The sequence below is a fragment of the Lutjanus erythropterus genome, chromosome 22 (genome assembly GCF_056507025.1).
Source record: "Lutjanus erythropterus isolate fLutEry1 chromosome 22, fLutEry1.hap2, whole genome shotgun sequence".
NCBI lineage: Eukaryota > Metazoa > Chordata > Actinopteri > Lutjaniformes > Lutjanidae > Lutjanus > Lutjanus erythropterus.
In genome coordinates this window covers 965,014-991,973 of record NC_139338.1, presented here as the reverse complement: position 1 = coordinate 991,973, position 26,960 = coordinate 965,014, and positions in this window count along the sequence as shown.

Here is a 26,960-nt window from a genome sequence, read left to right as displayed (position 1 = left end):
TCTTTGGAAGTGAATGTGGTACAGACTTGAAAGCAGGCTCTGCTCCCCCATAACTTTGTCTGTACACACACACCCACACACCCACCCACCCACCCACACACACACACACACACACACACACACACCCACACACACACACACACACAAGTGAACACATCAGAATGTTAGGTGGCTGTGATGTCATCAAAGGGAATGTGATGACGTCACAGACCCTGTGCTTTGATCTAGCATGGGCTCTGTGATGACATCAGTGTTAGGTTATAATCCTAGCACCATGTCATTATCATACCTCCACTGGTTTTCGGGGGATAACTTTTGAAAGGATGGTGGTAGAGATTTGAAACCAAGCTCTGCACCCCCATTTTTGGACATTCCAGATCCAACGGTTCCACCCTCGAGTCTCTACAAGGTCGGGAAGTGGGTCAACCAGAACCTTGAGGACTCTGGTGCATACCTCGACTGGTTTTCGGGGGATAACTTTTGAAGGGATGGTGGTAGAGACTTGAAACCAAGCTCTGCACCCCCATTTTTGGAAATTCCGGATCCAACGGTTCCACCCTCGAGTCTCTACGAGGTCGGGAAGTGGGTCAACCAGAACCTTGAGGACTCCGGTGCATACCTCGACTGGTTTCGGGGGATAACTTTTGAAGGGATGGTGGTAGAGACTTGAAACCAAGCTCTGCACCCCCATTTTTGGACATTCCAGAAACAACGGTGCCACCATCGAGTCTCTACAAGGTTGGGAAGTGGGTCAACTAGAACCTCGAGGACTCTGGTGCATACCTCGACGGGTTTTTGTGGAATATCTTTGGAAGTGAATGTGGTACAGACTTGAAAGCAGGCTCTGCTCCCCCATAACTTTGTCTGTACACACACACCCACACACACACACACACAAGTGAACACATCAGAATGTTAGGTGGCTGTGATGTCATCAAAGGGAATGTGATGACGTCACAGACCCTGTGCTTTGATCTAGCATGGGCTCTGTGATGACATCAGTGTTAGGTTATGATCCTAGCACCATGTCATTGTCATACCTCCACTGGTTTTCGGGGGATAACTTTTGAAAGGATGGTGGTAGAGATTTGAAACCAAGCTCTGCACCCCCATTTTTGGACATTCCGGATCCAACGGTTCCACCCTCGAGTCTCTACGAGGTCGGGAAGTGGGTCAACCAGAACCTTGAGGACTCTGGTGCATACCTCGACTGGTTTCGGGGAATAACTTTTGAAAGGGATGGTGGTAGAGACTTGAAAGCAAGCTCTGCACCCCCATTTTTGGACATTCCGGATCCAACGGTGCCACCATCGAGTCTCTACGAGGTCGGCAAGGGACTGAACCAGAACCTTAAGTACTCTGGTGCATACCTCGATGGGATTTCGGAGGATAACATTTGAAGGAAAGGTGGTAGAGACGTGAAACTAAGCTCTGCACCCCCATTTTCGGACATTCCGGATCCAAGGGTACCACCATCGAGTCTCTACAAGGTTGGGAAGTGGGTCAACTAGAACCTCGAGGACTCTGGTGCATACCTCGACGGGTTTTTGCGGAATATCTTTGGAAGTGAATGTGGTACAGACTTGAAAGCAGGCTCTGCTCCCCCATAACTTTGTCTGTACACACACACCCACACACACACCCACCCAAACACACACACACACACACACACACACACACACAAGTGAACACATCAGAATGTTAGGTGGCTGTGATGTCATCAAAGGGAATGTGATGACGTCACAGACCCTGTGCTTTGATCTAGCATGGGCTCTGTGATGACATCAGTGTTAGGTTATAATCCTAGCACCATGTCATTATCATACCTCCACTGGTTTTCGGGGAATAACTTTTCAAAGGATGGTGGTAGAGATTTGAAACCAAGCTCTGCACCCTCATTTTTGGACATTCCGGATCCAACGGTTCCACCCTCCAGGCTCTACGAGGTCGGGAAGGGACTGAACCAGAACCTTAAGTACTCTGGTGCATACCTCGATGGGTTTTTGTAGGATAACATTTGAAGGAAAGGTGGTAGAGACGTGAAACTAAGCTCTGCACCCCCATTTTCGGACATTCCGGATCCAAGGGTACCACCATCGAGTCTCTACAAGGTTGGGAAGTGGGTCAACTAGAACCTCGAGGACTCTGGTGCATACCTCGACGGGTTTTTGTGGAATATCTTTGGAAGTGAATGTGGTACAGACTTGAAAGCAGGCTCTGCTCCCCCATAACTTTGTCTGTACACACACACCCACACACCCACCCACCCACCCACACACACACACACCCACACACACACACACACACAAGTGAACACATCAGAATGTTAGGTGGCTGTGATGTCATCAAAGGGAATGTGATGACGTCACAGACCCTGTGCTTTGATCTAGCATGGGCTCTGTGATGACATCAGTGTTAGGTTATAATGCTAGCACCATGTCATTATCATACCTCCACTGGTTTTCGGGGGATAACTTTTGAAAGGATGGTGGTAGAGATTTGAAACCAAGCTCTGCACCCCCATTTTTGGACATTCCGGATCCAACGGTTCTACCCTCGAGTCTCTACGAGGTCGGGAAGTGGGTCAACCAGAACCTTGAGGACTCTGGTGCATACCTCGACTGGTTTCGGGGGATAACTTTTGAAGGGATGGTGGCAGAGACTTGAAACAAAGCTCTGCACCCCCATTTTTGGACATTCCGGATCCAACGGTGCCACCCTCGAGTCTCTACGAGGTCGGAAAGTGGGTCAACCAGAACCTTGAGGACTCTGGTGCATACCTCGACAGGTTTCGGGGGATAACTTTTGAAGGGATGGTGGTAGAGACTTGAAACAAAGCTCTGCACCCCCATTTTTGGACATTCCGGATCCAACGGTGCCACCCTCGAGTCTCTTCGAGGTCGGGAAGTGGGTCAACCAGAACCTTGAGGACTCTGGTGCATACCTCGACTGGTTTTCGGGGGATAACTTTTGAAGGGATGGTGGTAGAGACTTGAAAGCAAGCTCTGCACCCCTATTTTTGGACATTCCGGATCCAACGGTGCCACCATCGAGTCTCTACGAGGTCGGCAAGGGACTGAACCAGAACCTTAAGTACTCTGGTGCATACCTCGATGGGATTTCGGAGGATAACATTTGAAGGAAAGGTGGTAGAGACGTGAAACTAAGCTCTGCACCCCCATTTTCGGACATTCCGGATCCAAGGGTACCACCATCGAGTCTCTACAAGGTTGGGAAGTGGGTCAACTAGAACCTCGAGGACTCTGGTGCATACCTCGACGGGTTTTTGTGGAATATCTTTGGAAGTGAATGTGGTACAGACTTGAAAGCAGGCTCTGCTCCCCCATAACTTTGTCTGTACACACACACCCACACACCCACCCACCCACCCACACACACACACACACACACACACACACACACACCCACACACACACACACACACAAGTGAACACATCAGAATGTTAGGTGGCTGTGATGTCATCAAAGGGAATGTGATGACGTCACAGACCCTGTGCTTTGATCTAGCATGGGCTCTGTGATGACATCAGTGTTAGGTTATAATCCTAGCACCATGTCATTATCATACCTCCACTGGTTTTCGGGGGATAACTTTTGAAAGGATGGTGGTAGAGATTTGAAACCAAGCTCTGCACCCCCATTTTTGGACATTCCAGATCCAACGGTTCCACCCTCGAGTCTCTACAAGGTCGGGAAGTGGGTCAACCAGAACCTTGAGGACTCTGGTGCATACCTCGACTGGTTTCGGGGGATAACTTTTGAAGGGATGGTGGTAGAGACTTGAAACAAAGCTCTGCACCCCCATTTTTGGACATTCTGGATCCAACGGTGCCACCCTCGAGTCTCTACGAGGTCGGGAAGTGGGTCAACCAGAACCTTGAGGACTCCGGTGCATACCTCGACTGGTTTTCGGGGGATAACTTTTGAAGGGATGGTGGTAGAGACTTGAAACCAAGCTCTGCACCCCCATTTTTGGACATTCCGGATCCAACGGTTCCACCCTCGAGTCTCTACGAGGTCGGGAAGTGGGTCAACCAGAACCTTGAGGACTCCGGTGCATACCTCGACTGGTTTCGGGGGATAACTTTTGAACGGATGGTGGTAGAGACTTGAAACCAAGCTCTGCACCCCCATTTTTGGACATTCCAGAAACAACGGTGCCACCATCGAGTCTCTACAAGGTTGGGAAGTGGGTCAACTAGAACCTCGAGGACTCTGGTGCATACCTCGACGGGTTTTTGTGGAATATCTTTGGAAGTGAATGTGGTACAGACTTGAAAGCAGGCTCTGCTCCCCCATAACTTTGTCTGTACACACACACCCACACACACACACACACAAGTGAACACATCAGAATGTTAGGTGGCTGTGATGTCATCAAAGGGAATGTGATGACGTCACAGACCCTGTGCTTTGATCTAGCATGGGCTCTGTGATGACATCAGTGTTAGGTTATGATCCTAGCACCATGTCATTGTCATACCTCCACTGGTTTTCGGGGGATAACTTTTGAAAGGATGGTGGTAGAGATTTGAAACCAAGCTCTGCACCCCCATTTTTGGACATTCCGGATCCAACGGTTCCACCCTCGAGTCTCTACGAGGTCGGGAAGTGGGTCAACCAGAACCTTGAGGACTCTGGTGCATACCTCGACTGGTTTCGGGGAATAACTTTTGAAAGGGATGGTGGTAGAGACTTGAAAGCAAGCTCTGCACCCCCATTTTTGGACATTCCGGATCCAACGGTGCCACCATCGAGTCTCTACGAGGTCGGCAAGGGACTGAACCAGAACCTTAAGTACTCTGGTGCATACCTCGATGGGATTTCGGAGGATAACATTTGAAGGAAAGGTGGTAGAGACGTGAAACTAAGCTCTGCACCCCCATTTTCGGACATTCCGGATCCAAGGGTACCACCATCGAGTCTCTACAAGGTTGGGAAGTGGGTCAACTAGAACCTCGAGGACTCTGGTGCATACCTCGACGGGTTTTTGCGGAATATCTTTGGAAGTGAATGTGGTACAGACTTGAAAGCAGGCTCTGCTCCCCCATAACTTTGTCTGTACACACACACCCACACACACACCCACCCAAACACACACACACACACACACACACACACACACACACACACACAAGTGAACACATCAGAATGTTAGGTGGCTGTGATGTCATCAAAGGGAATGTGATGACGTCACAGACCCTGTGCTTTGATCTAGCATGGGCTCTGTGATGACATCAGTGTTAGGTTATAATCCTAGCACCATGTCATTATCATACCTCCACTGGTTTTCGGGGAATAACTTTTCAAAGGATGGTGGTAGAGATTTGAAACCAAGCTCTGCACCCTCATTTTTGGACATTCCGGATCCAACGGTTCCACCCTCCAGGCTCTACGAGGTCGGGAAGGGACTGAACCAGAACCTTAAGTACTCTGGTGCATACCTCGATGGGTTTTTGTAGGATAACATTTGAAGGAAAGGTGGTAGAGACGTGAAACTAAGCTCTGCACCCCCATTTTCGGACATTCCGGATCCAAGGGTACCACCATCGAGTCTCTACAAGGTTGGGAAGTGGGTCAACTAGAACCTCGAGGACTCTGGTGCATACCTCGACGGGTTTTTGTGGAATATCTTTGGAAGTGAATGTGGTACAGACTTGAAAGCAGGCTCTGCTCCCCCATAACTTTGTCTGTACACACACACCCACACACCCACCCACCCACCCACACACACACACACCCACACACACACACACACACAAGTGAACACATCAGAATGTTAGGTGGCTGTGATGTCATCAAAGGGAATGTGATGACGTCACAGACCCTGTGCTTTGATCTAGCATGGGCTCTGTGATGACATCAGTGTTAGGTTATAATCCTAGCACCATGTCATTATCATACCTCCACTGGTTTTCGGGGGATAACTTTTGAAAGGATGGTGGTAGAGATTTGAAACCAAGCTCTGCACCCCCATTTTTGGACATTCCGGATCCAACGGTTCTACCCTCGAGTCTCTACGAGGTCGGGAAGTGGGTCAACCAGAACCTTGAGGACTCTGGTGCATACCTCGACTGGTTTCGGGGGATAACTTTTGAAGGGATGGTGGCAGAGACTTGAAACAAAGCTCTGCACCCCCATTTTTGGACATTCCGGATCCAACGGTGCCACCCTCGAGTCTCTACGAGGTCGGAAAGTGGGTCAACCAGAACCTTGAGGACTCTGGTGCATACCTCGACAGGTTTCGGGGGATAACTTTTGAAGGGATGGTGGTAGAGACTTGAAACAAAGCTCTGCACCCCCATTTTTGGACATTCCGGATCCAACGGTGCCACCCTCGAGTCTCTTCGAGGTCGGGAAGTGGGTCAACCAGAACCTTGAGGACTCTGGTGCATACCTCGACTGGTTTTCGGGGGATAACTTTTGAAGGGATGGTGGTAGAGACTTGAAAGCAAGCTCTGCACCCCTATTTTTGGACATTCCGGATCCAACGGTGCCACCATCGAGTCTCTACGAGGTCGGCAAGGGACTGAACCAGAACCTTAAGTACTCTGGTGCATACCTCGATGGGATTTCGGAGGATAACATTTGAAGGAAAGGTGGTAGAGACGTGAAACTAAGCTCTGCACCCCCATTTTCGGACATTCCGGATCCAAGGGTACCACCATCAAGTCTCTACAAGGTTGGGAAGTGGGTCAACTAGAACCTCGAGGACTCTGGTGCATACCTCGACGGGTTTTTGTGGAATATCTTTGGAAGTGAATGTGGTACAGACTTGAAAGCAGGCTCTGCTCCCCCATAACTTTGTCTGTACACACACACCCACACACCCACCCACCCACCCACACACACACACACACACACACACACACACACCCACACACACACACACACACAAGTGAACACATCAGAATGTTAGGTGGCTGTGATGTCATCAAAGGGAATGTGATGACGTCACAGACCCTGTGCTTTGATCTAGCATGGGCTCTGTGATGACATCAGTGTTAGGTTATAATCCTAGCACCATGTCATTATCATACCTCCACTGGTTTTCGGGGGATAACTTTTGAAAGGATGGTGGTAGAGATTTGAAACCAAGCTCTGCACCCCCATTTTTGGACATTCCAGATCCAACGGTTCCACCCTCGAGTCTCTACAAGGTCGGGAAGTGGGTCAACCAGAACCTTGAGGACTCTGGTGCATACCTCGACTGGTTTCGGGGGATAACTTTTGAAGGGATGGTGGTAGAGACTTGAAACAAAGCTCTGCACCCCCATTTTTGGACATTCTGGATCCAACGGTGCCACCCTCGAGTCTCTACGAGGTCGGGAAGTGGGTCAACCAGAACCTTGAGGACTCTGGTGCATACCTCGACTGGTTTTCGGGGGATAACTTTTGAAGGGATGGTGGTAGAGACTTGAAACCAAGCTCTGCACCCCCATTTTTGGACATTCCGGATCCAACGGTTCCACCCTCGAGTCTCTACGAGGTCGGGAAGTGGGTCAACTAGAACCTTGAGGACTCCGGTGCATACCTCGACTGGTTTCGGGGGATAACTTTTGAAGGGATGGTGGTAGAGACTTGAAACCAAGCTCTGCACCCCCATTTTTGGACATTCCAGAAACAACGGTGCCACCATCGAGTCTCTACAAGGTTGGGAAGTGGGTCAACTAGAACCTCGAGGACTCTGGTGCATACCTCGACGGGTTTTTGTGGAATATCTTTGGAAGTGAATGTGGTACAGACTTGAAAGCAGGCTCTGCTCCCCCATAACTTTGTCTGTACACACACACCCACACACACACACACACAAGTGAACACATCAGAATGTTAGGTGGCTGTGATGTCATCAAAGTGAATGTGATGACGTCACAGACCCTGTGCTTTGATCTAGCATGGGCTCTGTGATGACATCAGTGTTAGGTTATGATCCTAGCACCATGTCATTGTCATACCTCCACTGGTTTTCGGGGGATAACTTTTGAAAGGATGGTGGTAGAGATTTGAAACCAAGCTCTGCACCCCCATTTTTGGACATTCCGGATCCAACGGTTCCACCCTCGAGTCTCTACGAGGTCGGGAAGTGGGTCAACCAGAACCTTGAGGACTCTGGTGCATACCTCGACTGGTTTCGGGGAATAACTTTTGAAAGGGATGGTGGTAGAGACTTGAAAGCAAGCTCTGCACCCCCATTTTTGGACATTCCGGATCCAACGGTGCCACCATCGAGTCTCTACGAGGTCGGCAAGGGACTGAACCAGAACCTTAAGTACTCTGGTGCATACCTCGATGGGATTTCGGAGGATAACATTTGAAGGAAAGGTGGTAGAGACGTGAAACTAAGCTCTGCACCCCCATTTTCGGACATTCCGGATCCAAGGGTACCACCATCGAGTCTCTACAAGGTTGGGAAGTGGGTCAACTAGAACCTCGAGGACTCTGGTGCATACCTCGACGGGTTTTTGCGGAATATCTTTGGAAGTGAATGTGGTACAGACTTGAAAGCAGGCTCTGCTCCCCCATAACTTTGTCTGTACACACACACCCACACACACACCCACCCAAACACACACACACACACACACACACACACACACACACACACAAGTGAACACATCAGAATGTTAGGTGGCTGTGATGTCATCAAAGGGAATGTGATGACGTCACAGACCCTGTGCTTTGATCTAGCATGGGCTCTGTGATGACATCAGTGTTAGGTTATAATCCTAGCACCATGTCATTATCATACCTCCACTGGTTTTCGGGGAATAACTTTTCAAAGGATGGTGGTAGAGATTTGAAACCAAGCTCTGCACCCTCATTTTTGGACATTCCGGATCCAACGGTTCCACCCTCCAGGCTCTACGAGGTCGGGAAGGGACTGAACCAGAACCTTAAGTACTCTGGTGCATACCTCGATGGGATTTCGGAGGATAACATTTGAAGGAAAGGTGGTAGAGACGTGAAACTAAGCTCTGCACCCCCATTTTCGGACATTCCGGATCCAAGGGTACCACCATCGAGTCTCTACAAGGTTGGGAAGTGGGTCAACTAGAACCTCGAGGACTCTGGTGCATACCTCGACGGGTTTTTGTGGAATATCTTTGGAAGTGAATGTGGTACAGACTTGAAAGCAGGCTCTGCTCCCCCATAACTTTGTCTGTACACACACACCCACACACCCACCCACCCACCCACACACACACACACCCACACACACACACACACACAAGTGAACACATCAGAATGTTAGGTGGCTGTGATGTCATCAAAGGGAATGTGATGACGTCACAGACCCTGTGCTTTGATCTAGCATGGGCTCTGTGATGACATCAGTGTTAGGTTATAATCCTAGCACCATGTCATTATCATACCTCCACTGGTTTTCGGGGGATAACTTTTGAAAGGATGGTGGTAGAGATTTGAAACCAAGCTCTGCACCCCCATTTTTGGACATTCCGGATCCAACGGTTCTACCCTCGAGTCTCTACGAGGTCGGGAAGTGGGTCAACCAGAACCTTGAGGACTCTGGTGCATACCTCGACTGGTTTCGGGGGATAACTTTTGAAGGGATGGTGGCAGAGACTTGAAACAAAGCTCTGCACCCCCATTTTTGGACATTCCGGATCCAACGGTGCCACCCTCGAGTCTCTACGAGGTCGGAAAGTGGGTCAACCAGAACCTTGAGGACTCTGGTGCATACCTCGACAGGTTTCGGGGGATAACTTTTGAAGGGATGGTGGTAGAGACTTGAAACAAAGCTCTGCACCCCCATTTTTGGACATTCCGGATCCAACGGTGCCACCCTCGAGTCTCTACGAGGTCGGGAAGTGGGTCAACCAGAACCTTGAGGACTCTGGTGCATACCTCGACTGGTTTTCGGGGGATAACTTTTGAAGGGATGGTGGTAGAGACTTGAAAGCAAGCTCTGCACCCCTATTTTTGGACATTCCGGATCCAACGGTGCCACCATCGAGTCTCTACGAGGTCGGCAAGGGACTGAACCAGAACCTTAAGTACTCTGGTGCATACCTCGATGGGATTTCGGAGGATAACATTTGAAGGAAAGGTGGTAGAGACGTGAAACTAAGCTCTGCACCCCCATTTTCGGACATTCCGGAACCAAGGGTACCACCATCGAGTCTCTACAAGGTTGGGAAGTGGGTCAACTAGAACCTCGAGGACTCTGGTGCATACCTCGACGGGTTTTTGTGGAATATCTTTGGAAGTGAATGTGGTACAGACTTGAAAGCAGGCTCTGCTCCCCCATAACTTTGTCTGTACACACACACCCACACACCCACCCACCCACCCACACACACACACACACACACACACACACACACCCACACACACACACACACACAAGTGAACACATCAGAATGTTAGGTCGCTGTGATGTCATCAAAGGGAATGTGATGACGTCACAGACCCTGTGCTTTGATCTAGCATGGGCTCTGTGATGACATCAGTGTTAGGTTATAATCCTAGCACCATGTCATTATCATACCTCCACTGGTTTTCGGGGGATAACTTTTGAAAGGATGGTGGTAGAGATTTGAAACCAAGCTCTGCACCCCCATTTTTGGACATTCCAGATCCAACGGTTCCACCCTCGAGTCTCTACAAGGTCGGGAAGTGGGTCAACCAGAACCTTGAGGACTCTGGTGCATACCTCGACTGGTTTCGGGGGATAACTTTTGAAGGGATGGTGGTAGAGACTTGAAACAAAGCTCTGCACCCCCATTTTTGGACATTCCGGATCCAACGGTGCCACCCTCGAGTCTCTACGAGGTCGGGAAGTGGGTCAACCAGAACCTTGAGGACTCTGGTGCATACCTCGACTGGTTTTCGGGGGATAACTTTTGAAGGGATGGTGGTAGAGACTTGAAACCAAGCTCTGCACCCCCATTTTTGGACATTCCGGATCCAACGGTTCCACCCTCGAGTCTCTACGAGGTCGGGAAGTGGGTCAACCAGAACCTTGAGGACTCCGGTGCATACCTCGACTGGTTTCGGGGGATAACTTTTGAAGGGATGGTGGTAGAGACTTGAAACCAAGCTCTGCACCCCCATTTTTGGACATTCCAGAAACAACGGTGCCACCATCGAGTCTCTACAAGGTTGGGAAGTGGGTCAACTAGAACCTCGAGGACTCTGGTGCATACCTCGACGGGTTTTTGTGGAATATCTTTGGAAGTGAATGTGGTACAGACTTGAAAGCAGGCTCTGCTCCCCCATAACTTTGTCTGTACACACACACCCACACACACACCCACCCAAACACACACACACACACACACACACACACACACACACACACACACACAAGTGAACACATCAGAATGTTAGGTGGCTGTGATGTCATCAAAGGGAATGTGATGACATCACAGACCCTGTGCTTTGATCTAGCATGGGCTCTGTGATGACATCAGTGTTAGGTTATAATCCTAGCACCATGTCATTATCATACCTACACTGGTTTTCGGGGAATAACTTTTCAAAGGATGGTGGTAGAGATTTGAAACCAAGCTCTGCACCCTCATTTTTGGACATTCCGGATCCAACGGTTCCACCCTCCAGGCTCTACGAGGTCGGGAAGGGACTGAACCAGAACCTTAAGTACTCTGGTGCATACCTCGATGGGTTTTCGTAGGATAACATTTGAAGGAAAGGTGGTAGAGACGTGAAACTAAGCTCTGCACCCCCATTTTCGGACATTCCGGATCCAAGGGTACCACCATCGAGTCTCTACAAGGTTGGGAAGTGGGTCAACTAGAACCTCGAGGACTCTGGTGCATACCTCGACGGGTTTTTGTGGAATATCTTTGGAAGTGAATGTGGTACAGACTTGAAAGCAGGCTCTGCTCCCCCATAACTTTGTCTGTACACACACACCCACACACCCACCCACCCACCCACACACACACACACCCACACACACACACACACACACAAGTGAACACATCAGAATGTTAGGTGGCTGTGATGTCATCAAAGGGAATGTGATGACGTCACAGACCCTGTGCTTTGATCTAGCATGGGCTCTGTGATGACATCAGTGTTAGGTTATAATCCTAGCACCATGTCATTATCATACCTCCACTGGTTTTCGGGGGATAACTTTTGAAAGGATGGTGGTAGAGATTTGAAACCAAGCTCTGCACCCCCATTTTTGGACATTCCGGATCCAACGGTTCTACCCTCGAGTCTCTACGAGGTCGGGAAGTGGGTCAACCAGAACCTTGAGGACTCTGGTGCATACCTCGACTGGTTTCGGGGGATAACTTTTGAAGGGATGGTGGCAGAGACTTGAAACAAAGCTCTGCACCCCCATTTTTGGACATTCCGGATCCAACGGTGCCACCCTCGAGTCTCTACGAGGTCGGGAAGTGGGTCAACCAGAACCTTGAGGACTCTGGTGCATACCTCGACTGGTTTTCGGGGGATAACTTTTGAAGGGATGGTGGTAGAGACTTGAAAGCAAGCTCTGCACCCCTATTTTTGGACATTCCGGATCCAACGGTGCCACCATCGAGTCTCTACGAGGTCGGCAAGGGACTGAACCAGAACCTTAAGTACTCTGGTGCATACCTCGATGGGATTTCGGAGGATAACATTTGAAGGAAAGGTGGTAGAGACGTGAAACTAAGCTCTGCACCCCCATTTTCGGACATTCCGGATCCAAGGGTACCACCATCGAGTCTCTACAAGGTTGGGAAGTGGGTCAACTAGATCCTCGAGGACTCTGGTGCATACCTCGACGGGTTTTTGTGGAATATCTTTGGAAGTGAATGTGGTACAGACTTGAAAGCAGGCTCTGCTCCCCCATAACTTTGTCTGTACACACACACCCACACACCCACCCACCCACCCACACACACACACACACACACACACACACACCCACACACACACACACACACAAGTGAACACATCAGAATGTTAGGTGGCTGTGATGTCATCAAAGGGAATGTGATGACGTCACAGACCCTGTGCTTTGATCTAGCATGGGCTCTGTGATGACATCAGTGTTAGGTTATAATCCTAGCACCATGTCATTATCATACCTCCACTGGTTTTCGGGGGATAACTTTTGAAAGGATGGTGGTAGAGATTTGAAACCAAGCTCTGCACCCCCATTTTTGGACATTCCAGATCCAACGGTTCCACCCTCGAGTCTCTACGAGGTCGGGAAGTGGGTCAACCAGAACCTTGAGGACTCTGGTGCATACCTCGACTGGTTTCGGGGGATAACTTTTGAAGGGATGGTGGTAGAGACTTGAAACAAAGCTCTGCACCCCCATTTTTGGACATTCTGGATCCAACGGTGCCACCCTCGAGTCTCTACGAGGTCGGGAAGTGGGTCAACCAGAACCTTGAGGACTCTGGTGCATACCTCGACTGGTTTTCGGGGGATAACATTTGAAGGGATGGTGGTAGAGACTTGAAACCAAGCTCTGCACCCCCATTTTTGGACATTCCGGATCCAACGGTTCCACCCTCGAGTCTCTACGAGGTCGGGAAGTGGGTCAACCAGAACCTTGAGGACTCCGGTGCATACCTCGACTGGTTTCGGGGGATAACTTTTGAAGGGATGGTGGTAGAGACTTGAAACCAAGCTCTGCACCCCCATTTTTGGACATTCCAGAAACAACGGTGCCACCATCGAGTCTCTACAAGGTTGGGAAGTGGGTCAACTAGAACCTCGAGGACTCTGGTGCATACCTCGACGGGTTTTTGTGGAATATCTTTGGAAGTGAATGTGGTACAGACTTGAAAGCAGGCTCTGCTCCCCCATAACTTTGTCTGTACACACACACCCACACACACACACACACAAGTGAACACATCAGAATGTTAGGTGGCTGTGATGTCATCAAAGGGAATGTGATGACGTCACAGACCCTGTGCTTTGATCTAGCATGGGCTCTGTGATGACATCAGTGTTAGGTTATGATCCTAGCACCATGTCATTGTCATACCTCCACTGGTTTTCGGGGGATAACTTTTGAAAGGATGGTGGTAGAGATTTGAAACCAAGCTCTGCACCCCCATTTTTGGACATTCCGGATCCAACGGTTCCACCCTCGAGTCTCTACAAGGTCGGGAAGTGGGTCAACCAGAACCTTGAGGACTCTGGTGCATACCTCGACTGGTTTCGGGGAATAACTTTTGAAAGGGATGGTGGTAGAGACTTGAAAGCAAGCTCTGCACCCCCATTTTTGGACATTCCGGATCCAACGGTGCCACCATCGAGTCTCTACGAGGTCGGCAAGGGACTGAACCAGAACCTTAAGTACTCTGGTGCATACCTCGATGGGATTTCGGAGGATAACATTTGAAGGAAAGGTGGTAGAGACGTGAAACTAAGCTCTGCACCCCCATTTTCGGACATTCCGGATCCAAGGGTACCACCATCGAGTCTCTACAAGGTTGGGAAGTGGGTCAACTAGAACCTCGAGGACTCTGGTGCATACCTCGACGGGTTTTTGCGGAATATCTTTGGAAGTGAATGTGGTACAGACTTGAAAGCAGGCTCTGCTCCCCCATAACTTTGTCTGTACACACACACCCACACACACACCCACCCAAACACACACACACACACACACACACACACACACACACACACACACACAAATGAACACATCAGAATGTTAGGTGGCTGTGATGTCATCAAAGGGAATGTGATGACGTCACAGACCCTGTGCTTTGATCTAGCATGGGCTCTGTGATGACATCAGTGTTAGGTTATAATCCTAGCACCATGTCATTATCATACCTCCACTGGTTTTCGGGGAATAACTTTTCAAAGGATGGTGGTAGAGATTTGAAACCAAGCTCTGCACCCTCATTTTTGGACATTCCGGATCCAACGGTTCCACCCTCCAGGCTCTACGAGGTCGGGAAGGGACTGAACCAGAACCTTAAGTACTCTGGTGCATACCTCGATGGGTTTTCGTAGGATAACATTTGAAGGAAAGGTGGTAGAGACGTGAAACTAAGCTCTGCACCCCCATTTTCGGACATTCCGGATCCAAGGGTACCACCATCGAGTCTCTACAAGGTTGGGAAGTGGGTCAACTAGAACCTCGAGGACTCTGGTGCATACCTCGACGGGTTTTTGTGGAATATCTTTGGAAGTGAATGTGGTACAGACTTGAAAGCAGGCTCTGCTCCCCCATAACTTTGTCTGTACACACACACCCACACACCCACCCACCCACCCACACACACACACACCCACACACACACACACACACAAGTGAACACATCAGAATGTTAGGTGGCTGTGATGTCATCAAAGGGAATGTGATGATGTCACAGACCCTGTGCTTTGATCTAGCATGGGCTCTGTGATGACATCAGTGTTAGGTTATAATCCTAGCACCATGTCATTATCATACCTCCACTGGTTTTCGGGGGATAACTTTTGAAAGGATGGTGGTAGAGATTTGAAACCAAGCTCTGCACCCCCATTTTTGGACATTCCGGATCCAACGGTTCTACCCTCGAGTCTCTACGAGGTCGGGAAGTGGGTCAACCAGAACCTTGAGGACTCTGGTGCATACCTCGACTGGTTTCGGGGGATAACTTTTGAAGGGATGGTGGCAGAGACTTGAAACAAAGCTCTGCACCCCCATTTTTGGACATTCCGGATCCAACGGTGCCACCCTCGAGTCTCTACGAGGTCGGAAAGTGGGTCAACCAGAACCTTGAGGACTCTGGTGCATACCTCGACAGGTTTCGGGGGATAACTTTTGAAGGGATGGTGGTAGAGACTTGAAACAAAGCTCTGCACCCCCATTTTTGGACATTCCGGATCCAACGGTGCCACCCTCGAGTCTCTACGAGGTCGGGAAGTGGGTCAACCAGAACCTTGAGGACTCTGGTGCATACCTCGACTGGTTTTCGGGGGATAACTTTTGAAGGGATGGTGGTAGAGACTTGAAAGCAAGCTCTGCACCCCTATTTTTGGACATTCCGGATCCAACGGTGCCACCATCGAGTCTCTACGAGGTCGGCAAGGGACTGAACCAGAACCTTAAGTACTCTGGTGCATACCTCGATGGGATTTCGGAGGATAACTTTTGAAGGAAAGGTGGTAGAGACGTGAAACTAAGCTCTGCACCCCCATTTTCGGACATTCCGGATCCAAGGGTACCACCATCGAGTCTCTACAAGGTTGGGAAGTGGGTCAACTAGATCCTCGAGGACTCTGGTGCATACCTCGACGGGTTTTTGTGGAATATCTTTGGAAGTGAATGTGGTACAGACTTGAAAGCAGGCTCTGCTCCCCCATAACTTTGTCTGTACACACACACCCACACACCCACCCACCCACCCACACACACACACACACATACACACACACACCCACACACACACACACACACAAGTGAACACATCAGAATGTTAGGTGGCTGTGATGTCATCAAAGGGAATGTGATGACGTCACAGACCCTGTGCTTTGATCTAGCATGGGCTCTGTGATGACATCAGTGTTAGGTTATAATCCTAGCACCATGTCATTATCATACCTCCACTGGTTTTCGGGGGATAACTTTTGAAAGGATGGTGGTAGAGATTTGAAACCAAGCTCTGCACCCCCATTTTTGGACATTCCAGATCCAACGGTTCCACCCTCGAGTCTCTACAAGGTCGGGAAGTGGGTCAACCAGAACCTTGAGGACTCTGGTGCATACCTCGACTGGTTTCGGGGGATAACTTTTGAAGGGATGGTGGTAGAGACTTGAAACAAAGCTCTGCACCCCCATTTTTGGACATTCCGGATCCAACGGTGCCACCCTCGAGTCTCTACGAGGTCGGGAAGTGGGTCAACCAGAACCTTGAGGACTCTGGTGCATACCTCGACTGGTTTTCGGGGGATAACTTTTGAAGGGATGGTGGTAGAGACTTGAAACCAAGCTCTGCACCCCCATTTTTGGACATTCCGGATCCAACGGTTCCACCCTCGAGTCTCTACGAGGTCGGGAAGTGGGTCAACCAGAACCTTGAGGACTCCGGTGCATACCTCGACTGGTTTCGGGGGATAACTTTTGAAGGGATGGTGGTAGAGACTTGAAACCAAGCTCTGCACCCCCATTTTTGGACATTCCAGAAACAACGGTGCCACCATCGAGTCTCTACAAGGTTGGGAAGTGGGTCAACTAGAACCTCGAGGACTCTGGTGCATACCTCGACGGGTTTTTGTGGAATATCTTTGGAAGTGAATGTGGTACAGACTTGAAAGCAGGCTCTGCTCCCCCATAACTTTGTCTGTACACACACACCCACACACACACCCACCCAAACACACACACACACACACACACACACACACACACACACACACACACAAGTGAACACATCAGAATGTTAGGTGGCTGTGATGTCATCAAAGGGAATGTGATGACATCACAGACCCTGTGCTTTGATCTAGCATGGGCTCTGTGATGACATCAGTGTTAGGTTATAATCCTAGCACCATGTCATTATCATACCTCCACTGGTTTTCGGGGAATAACTTTTCAAAGGATGGTGGTAGAGATTTGAAACCAAGCTCTGCACCCTCATTTTTGGACATTCCGGATCCAACGGTTCCACCCTCCAGGCTCTACGAGGTCGGGAAGGGACTGAACCAGAACCTTAAGTACTCTGGTGCATACCTCGATGGGTTTTCGTAGGATAACATTTGAAGGAAAGGTGGTAGAGACGTGAAACTAAGCTCTGCACCCCCATTTTCGGACATTCCGGATCCAAGGGTACCACCATCGAGTCTCTACAAGGTTGGGAAGTGGGTCAACTAGAACCTCGAGGACTCTGGTGCATACCTCGACGGGTTTTTGTGGAATATCTTTGGAAGTGAATGTGGTACAGACTTGAAAGCAGGCTCTGCTCCCCCATAACTTTGTCTGTACACACACACCCACACACCCACCCACCCACCCACACACACACACACCCACACACACACACACACACACAAGTGAACACATCAGAATGTTAGGTGGCTGTGATGTCATCAAAGGGAATGTGATGACGTCACAGACCCTGTGCTTTGATCTAGCATGGGCTCTGTGATGACATCAGTGTTAGGTTATAATCCTAGCACCATGTCATTATCATACCTCCACTGGTTTTCGGGGGATAACTTTTGAAAGGATGGTGGTAGAGATTTGAAACCAAGCTCTGCACCCCCATTTTTGGACATTCCGGATCCAACGGTTCTACCCTCGAGTCTCTACGAGGTCGGGAAGTGGGTCAACCAGAACCTTGAGGACTCTGGTGCATACCTCGACTGGTTTCGGGGGATAACTTTTGAAGGGATGGTGGCAGAGACTTGAAACAAAGCTCTGCACCCCCATTTTTGGACATTCCGGATCCAACGGTGCCACCCTCGAGTCTCTACGAGGTCGGGAAGTGGGTCAACCAGAACCTTGAGGACTCTGGTGCATACCTCGACTGGTTTTCGGGGGATAACTTTTGAAGGGATGGTGGTAGAGACTTGAAAGCAAGCTCTGCACCCCTATTTTTGGACATTCCGGATCCAACGGTGCCACCATCGAGTCTCTACGAGGTCGGCAAGGGACTGAACCAGAACCTTAAGTACTCTGGTGCATACCTCGATGGGATTTCGGAGGATAACATTTGAAGGAAAGGTGGTAGAGACGTGAAACTAAGCTCTGCACCCCCATTTTCGGACATTCCGGATCCAAGGGTACCACCATCGAGTCTCTACAAGGTTGGGAAGTGGGTCAACTAGATCCTCGAGGACTCTGGTGCATACCTCGACGGGTTTTTGTGGAATATCTTTGGAAGTGAATGTGGTACAGACTTGAAAGCAGGCTCTGCTCCCCCATAACTTTGTCTGTACACACACACCCACACACCCACCCACCCACCCACACACACACACACACACACACACACACACCCACACACACACACACACACAAGTGAACACATCAGAATGTTAGGTGGCTGTGATGTCATCAAAGGGAATGTGATGACGTCACAGACCCTGTGCTTTGATCTAGCATGGGCTCTGTGATGACATCAGTGTTAGGTTATAATCCTAGCACCATGTCATTATCATACCTCCACTGGTTTTCGGGGGATAACTTTTGAAAGGATGGTGGTAGAGATTTGAAGCCAAGCTCTGCACCCCCATTTTTGGACATTCCAGATCCAACGGTTCCACCCTCGAGTCTCTACGAGGTCGGGAAGTGGGTCAACCAGAACCTTGAGGACTCTGGTGCATACCTCGACTGGTTTCGGGGGATAACTTTTGAAGGGATGGTGGTAGAGACTTGAAACAAAGCTCTGCACCCCCATTTTTGGACATTCTGGATCCAACGGTGCCACCCTCGAGTCTCTACGAGGTCGGGAAGTGGGTCAACCAGAACCTTGAGGACTCTGGTGCATACCTCGACTGGTTTTCGGGGGATAACATTTGAAGGGATGGTGGTAGAGACTTGAAACCAAGCTCTGCACCCCCATTTTTGGACATTCCGGATCCAACGGTTCCACCCTCGAGTCTCTACGAGGTCGGGAAGTGGGTCAACCAGAACCTTGAGGACTCCGGTGCATACCTCGACTGGTTTCGGGGGATAACTTTTGAAGGGATGGTGGTAGAGACTTGAAACCAAGCTCTGCACCCCCATTTTTGGACATTCCAGAAACAACGGTGCCACCATCGAGTCTCTACAAGGTTGGGAAGTGGGTCAACTAGAACCTCGAGGACTCTGGTGCATACCTTGACGGGTTTTTGTGGAATATGTTTGGAAGTGAATGTGGTACAGACTTGAAAGCAGGCTCTGCTCCCCCATAACTTTGTCTGTACACACACACCCACACACACACACACACAAGTGAACACATCAGAATGTTAGGTGGCTGTGATGTCATCAAAGGGAATGTGATGACGTCACAGACCCTGTGCTTTGATCTAGCATGGGCTCTGTGATGACATCAGTGTTAGGTTATGATCCTAGCACCATGTCATTGTCATACCTCCACTGGTTTTCGGGGGATAACTTTTGAAAGGATGGTGGTAGAGATTTGAAACCAAGCTCTGCACCCCCATTTTTGGACATTCCGGATCCAACGGTTCCACCCTCGAGTCTCTACAAGGTCGGGAAGTGGGTCAACCAGAACCTTGAGGACTCTGGTGCATACCTCGACTGGTTTCGGGGAATAACTTTTGAAAGGGATGGTGGTAGAGACTTGAAAGCAAGCTCTGCACCCCCATTTTTGGACATTCCGGATCCAACGGTGCCACCATCGAGTCTCTACGAGGTCGGCAAGGGACTGAACCAGAACCTTAAGTACTCTGGTGCATACCTCGATGGGATTTCGGAGGATAACATTTGAAGGAAAGGTGGTAGAGACGTGAAACTAAGCTCTGCACCCCCATTTTCGGACATTCCGGATCCAAGGGTACCACCATCGAGTCTCTACAAGGTTGGGAAGTGGGTCAACTAGAACCTCGAGGACTCTGGTGCATACCTCGACGGGTTTTTGCGGAATATCTTTGGAAGTGAATGTGGTACAGACTTGAAAGCAGGCTCTGCTCCCCCATAACTTTGTCTGTACACACACACCCACACACACACCCACCCAAACACACACACACACACACACACACACACACACACACACACACAAATGAACACATCAGAATGTTAGGTGGCTGTGATGTCATCAAAGGGAATGTGATGACGTCACAGACCCTGTGCTTTGATCTAGCATGGGCTCTGTGATGACATCAGTGTTAGGTTATAATCCTAGCACCATGTCATTATCATACCTCCACTGGTTTTCGGGGAATAACTTTTCAAAGGATGGTGGTAGAGATTTGAAACCAAGCTCTGCACCCTCATTTTTGGACATTCCGGATCCAACGGTTCCACCCTCCAGGCTCTACGAGGTCGGGAAGGGACTGAACCAGAACCTTAAGTACTCTGGTGCATACCTCGATGGGTTTTCGTAGGATAACATTTGAAGGAAAGGTGGTAGAGACGTGAAACTAAGCTCTGCACCCCCATTTTCGGACATTCCGGATCCAAGGGTACCACCATCGAGTCTCTACAAGGTTGGGAAGTGGGTCAACTAGAACCTCGAGGACTCTGGTGCATACCTCGACGGGTTTTTGTGGAATATCTTTGGAAGTGAATGTGGTACAGACTTGAAAGCAGGCTCTGCTCCCCCATAACTTTGTCTGTACACACACACCCACACACCCACCCACCCACACACACACACACACACCCACACACACACACACACACAAGTGAACACATCAGAATGTTAGGTGGCTGTGATGTCATCAAAGGGAATGTGATGATGTCACAGACCCTGTGCTTTGATCTAGCATGGGCTCTGTGATGACATCAGTGTTAGGTTATAATCCTAGCACCATGTCATTATCATACCTCCACTGGTTTTCGGGGGATAACTTTTGAAAGGATGGTGGTAGAGATTTGAAACCAAGCTCTGCACCCCCATTTTTGGACATTCCGGATCCAACGGTTCTACCCTCGAGTCTCTACGAGGTCGGGAAGTGGGTCAACCAGAACCTTGAGGACTCTGGTGCATACCTCGACTGGTTTCGGGGGATAACTTTTGAAGGGATGGTGGCAGAGACTTGAAACAAAGCTCTGCACCCCCATTTTTGGACATTCCGGATCCAACGGTGCCACCCTCGAGTCTCTACGAGGTCGGAAAGTGGGTCAACCAGAACCTTGAGGACTCTGGTGCATACCTCGACAGGTTTCGGGGGATAACTTTTGAAGGGATGGTGGTAGAGACTTGAAACAAAGCTCTGCACCCCCATTTTTGGACATTCCGGATCCAACGGTGCCACCCTCGAGTCTCTACGAGGTCGGGAAGTGGGTCAACCAGAACCTTGAGGACTCTGGTGCATACCTCGACTGGTTTTCGGGGGATAACTTTTGAAGGGATGGTGGTAGAGACTTGAAAGCAAGCTCTGCACCCCTATTTTTGGACATTCCGGATCCAACGGTGCCACCATCGAGTCTCTACGAGGTCGGCAAGGGACTGAACCAGAACCTTAAGTACTCTGGTGCATACCTCGATGGGATTTCGGAGGATAACTTTTGAAGGAAAGGTGGTAGAGACGTGAAACTAAGCTCTGCACCCCCATTTTCGGACATTCCGGATCCAAGGGTACCACCATCGAGTCTCTACAAGGTTGGGAAGTGGGTCAACTAGATACTCGAGGACTCTGGTGCATACCTCGACGGGTTTTTGTGGAATATCTTTGGAAGTGAATGTGGTACAGACTTGAAAGCAGGCTCTGCTCCCCCATAACTTTGTCTGTACACACACACCCACACACCCACCCACCCACCCACACACACACACACACATACACACACACACCCACACACACACACACACACAAGTGAACACATCAGAATGTTAGGTGGCTGTGATGTCATCAAAGGGAATGTGATGACGTCACAGACCCTGTGCTTTGATCTAGCATGGGCTCTGTGATGACATCAGTGTTAGGTTATAATCCTAGCACCATGTCATTATCATACCTCCACTGGTTTTCGGGGGATAACTTTTGAAAGGATGGTGGTAGAGATTTGAAACCAAGCTCTGCACCCCCATTTTTGGACATTCCAGATCCAACGGTTCCACCCTCGAGTCTCTACGAGGTCGGGAAGTGGGTCAACCAGAACCTTGAGGACTCTGGTGCATACCTCGACTGGTTTCGGGGGATAACTTTTGAAGGGATGGTGGTAGAGACTTGAAACAAAGCTCTGCACCCCCATTTTTGGACATTCTGGATCCAACGGTGCCACCCTCGAGTCTCTACGAGGTCGGGAAGTGGGTCAACCAGAACCTTGAGGACTCTGGTGCATACCTCGACTGGTTTTCGGGGGATAACATTTGAAGGGATGGTGGTAGAGACTTGAAACCAAGCTCTGCACCCCCATTTTTGGACATTCCGGATCCAACGGTTCCACCCTCGAGTCTCTACGAGGTCGGGAAGTGGGTCAACCAGAACCTTGAGGACTCTGGTGCATACCTCGACTGGTTTCGGGGGATAACTTTTGAAGGGATGGTGGTAGAGACTTGAAACCAAGCTCTGCACCCCCATTTTTGGACATTCCAGAAACAACGGTGCCACCATCGAGTCTCTACAAGGTTGGGAAGTGGGTCAACTAGAACCTCGAGGACTCTGGTGCATACCTCGACGGGTTTTTGTGGAATATCTTTGGAAGTGAATGTGGTACAGACTTGAAAGCAGGCTCTGCTCCCCCATAACTTTGTCTGTACACACACACCCACACACACACACACACAAGTGAACACATCAGAATGTTAGGTGGCTGTGATGTCATCAAAGGGAATGTGATGACGTCACAGACCCTGTGCTTTGATCTAGCATGGGCTCTGTGATGACATCAGTGTTAGGTTATGATCCTAGCACCATGTCATTGTCATACCTCCACTGGTTTTCGGGGGATAACTTTTGAAAGGATGGTGGTAGAGATTTGAAACCAAGCTCTGCACCCCCATTTTTGGACATTCCGGATCCAACGGTTCCACCCTCGAGTCTCTACAAGGTCGGGAAGTGGGTCAACCAGAACCTTGAGGACTCTGGTGCATACCTCGACTGGTTTCGGGGAATAACTTTTGAAAGGGATGGTGGTAGAGACTTGAAAGCAAGCTCTGCACCCCCATTTTTGGACATTCCGGATCCAACGGTGCCACCATCGAGTCTCTACGAGGTCGGCAAGGGACTGAACCAGAACCTTAAGTACTCTGGTGCATACCTCGATGGGATTTCGGAGGATAACATTTGAAGGAAAGGTGGTAGAGACGTGAAACTAAGCTCTGCACCCCCATTTTCGGACATTCCGGATCCAAGGGTACCACCATCGAGTCTCTACAAGGTTGGGAAGTGGGTCAACTAGAACCTCGAGGACTCTGGTGCATACCTCGACGGGTTTTTGCGGAATATCTTTGGAAGTGAATGTGGTACAGACTTGAAAGCAGGCTCTGCTCCCCCATAACTTTGTCTGTACACACACACCCACACACACACCCACCCAAACACACACACACACACACACACACACACACACACACACACACACACAAATGAACACATCAGAATGTTAGGTGGCTGTGATGTCATCAAAGGGAATGTGATGACGTCACAGACCCTGTGCTTTGATCTAGCATGGGCTCTGTGATGACATCAGTGTTAGGTTATAATCCTAGCACCATGTCATTATCATACCTCCACTGGTTTTCGGGGAATAACTTTTCAAAGGATGGTGGTAGAGATTTGAAACCAAGCTCTGCACCCTCATTTTTGGACATTCCGGATCCAACGGTTCCACCCTCCAGGCTCTACGAGGTCGGGAAGGGACTGAACCAGAACCTTAAGTACTCTGGTGCATACCTCGATGGGTTTTCGTAGGATAACATTTGAAGGAAAGGTGGTAGAGACGTGAAACTAAGCTCTGCACCCCCATTTTCGGACATTCCGGATCCAAGGGTACCACCATCGAGTCTCTACAAGGTTGGGAAGTGGGTCAACTAGAACCTCGAGGACTCTGGTGCATACCTCGACGGGTTTTTGTGGAATATCTTTGGAAGTGAATGTGGTACAGACTTGAAAGCAGGCTCTGCTCCCCCATAACTTTGTCTGTACACACACACCCACACACCCACCCACCCACCCACACACACACACACCCACACACACACACACACACAAGTGAACACATCAGAATGTTAGGTGGCTGTGATGTCATCAAAGGGAATGTGATGACGTCACAGACCCTGTGCTTTGATCTAGCATGGGCTCTGTGATGACATCAGTGTTAGGTTATAATCCTAGCACCATGTCATTATCATACCTCCACTGGTTTTCGGGGGATAACTTTTGAAAGGATGGTGGTAGAGATTTGAAACCAAGCTCTGCACCCCCATTTTTGGACATTCCGGATCCAACGGTTCTACCCTCGAGTCTCTACGAGGTCGGGAAGTGGGTCAACCAGAACCTTGAGGACTCTGGTGCATACCTCGACTGGTTTCGGGGGATAACTTTTGAAGGGATGGTGGCAGAGACTTGAAACAAAGCTCTGCACCCCCATTTTTGGACATTCCGGATCCAACGGTGCCACCCTCGAGTCTCTACGAGGTCGGAAAGTGGGTCAACCAGAACCTTGAGGACTCTGGTGCATACCTCGACAGGTTTCGGGGGATAACTTTTGAAGGGATGGTGGTAGAGACTTGAAACAAAGCTCTGCACCCCCATTTTTGGACATTCCGGATCCAACGGTGCCACCCTCGAGTCTCTACGAGGTCGGGAAGTGGGTCAACCAGAACCTTGAGGACTCCGGTGCATACCTCGACTGGTTTCGGGGGATAACTTTTGAAGGGATGGTGGTAGAGACTTGAAACCAAGCTCTGCACCCCCATTTTTGGACATTCCAGAAACAACGGTGCCACCATCGAGTCTCTACAAGGTTGGGAAGTGGGTCAACTAGAACCTCGAGGACTCTGGTGCATACCTCGACGGGTTTTTGTGGAATATCTTTGGAAGTGAATGTGGTACAGACTTGAAAGCAGGCTCTGCTCCCCCATAACTTTGTCTGTACACACACACCCACACACACACACACACAAGTGAACACATCAGAATGTTAGGTGGCTGTGATGTCATCAAAGGGAATGTGATGACGTCACAGACCCTGTGCTTTGATCTAGCATGGGCTCTGTGATGACATCAGTGTTAGGTTATGATCCTAGCACCATGTCATTGTCATACCTCCACTGGTTTTCGGGGGATAACTTTTGAAAGGATGGTGGTAGAGATTTGAAACCAAGCTCTGCACCCCCATTTTTGGACATTCCGGATCCAACGGTTCCACCCTCGAGTCTCTACAAGGTCGGGAAGTGGGTCAACCAGAACCTTGAGGACTCTGGTGCATACCTCGACTGGTTTCGGGGAATAACTTTTGAAAGGGATGGTGGTAGAGACTTGAAAGCAAGCTCTGCACCCCCATTTTTGGACATTCCGGATCCAACGGTGCCACCATCGAGTCTCTACGAGGTCGGCAAGGGACTGAACCAGAACCTTAAGTACTCTGGTGCATACCTCGATGGGATTTCGGAGGATAACATTTGAAGGAAAGGTGGTAGAGACGTGAAACTAAGCTCTGCACCCCCATTTTCGGACATTCCGGATCCAAGGGTACCACCATCGAGTCTCTACAAGGTTGGGAAGTGGGTCAACTAGAACCTCGAGGACTCTGGTGCATACCTCGACGGGTTTTTGCGGAATATCTTTGGAAGTGAATGTGGTACAGACTTGAAAGCAGGCTCTGCTCCCCCATAACTTTGTCTGTACACACACACCCACACACACACCCACCCAAACACACACACACACACACACACACACACACACACACACACACACACAAGTGAACACATCAGAATGTTAGGTGGCTGTGATGTCATCAAAGGGAATGTGATGACGTCACAGACCCTGTGCTTTGATCTAGCATGGGCTCTGTGATGACATCAGTGTTAGGTTATAATCCTAGCACCATGTCATTATCATACCTCCACTGGTTTTCGGGGAATAACTTTTCAAAGGATGGTGGTAGAGATTTGAAACCAAGCTCTGCACCCTCATTTTTGGACATTCCGGATCCAACGGTTCCACCCTCCAGGCTCTACGAGGTCGGGAAGGGACTGAACCAGAACCTTAAGTACTCTGGTGCATACCTCGATGGGTTTTCGTAGGATAACATTTGAAGGAAAGGTGGTAGAGACGTGAAACTAAGCTCTGCACCCCCATTTTCGGACATTCCGGATCCAAGGGTACCACCATCGAGTCTCTACAAGGTTGGGAAGTGGGTCAACTAGAACCT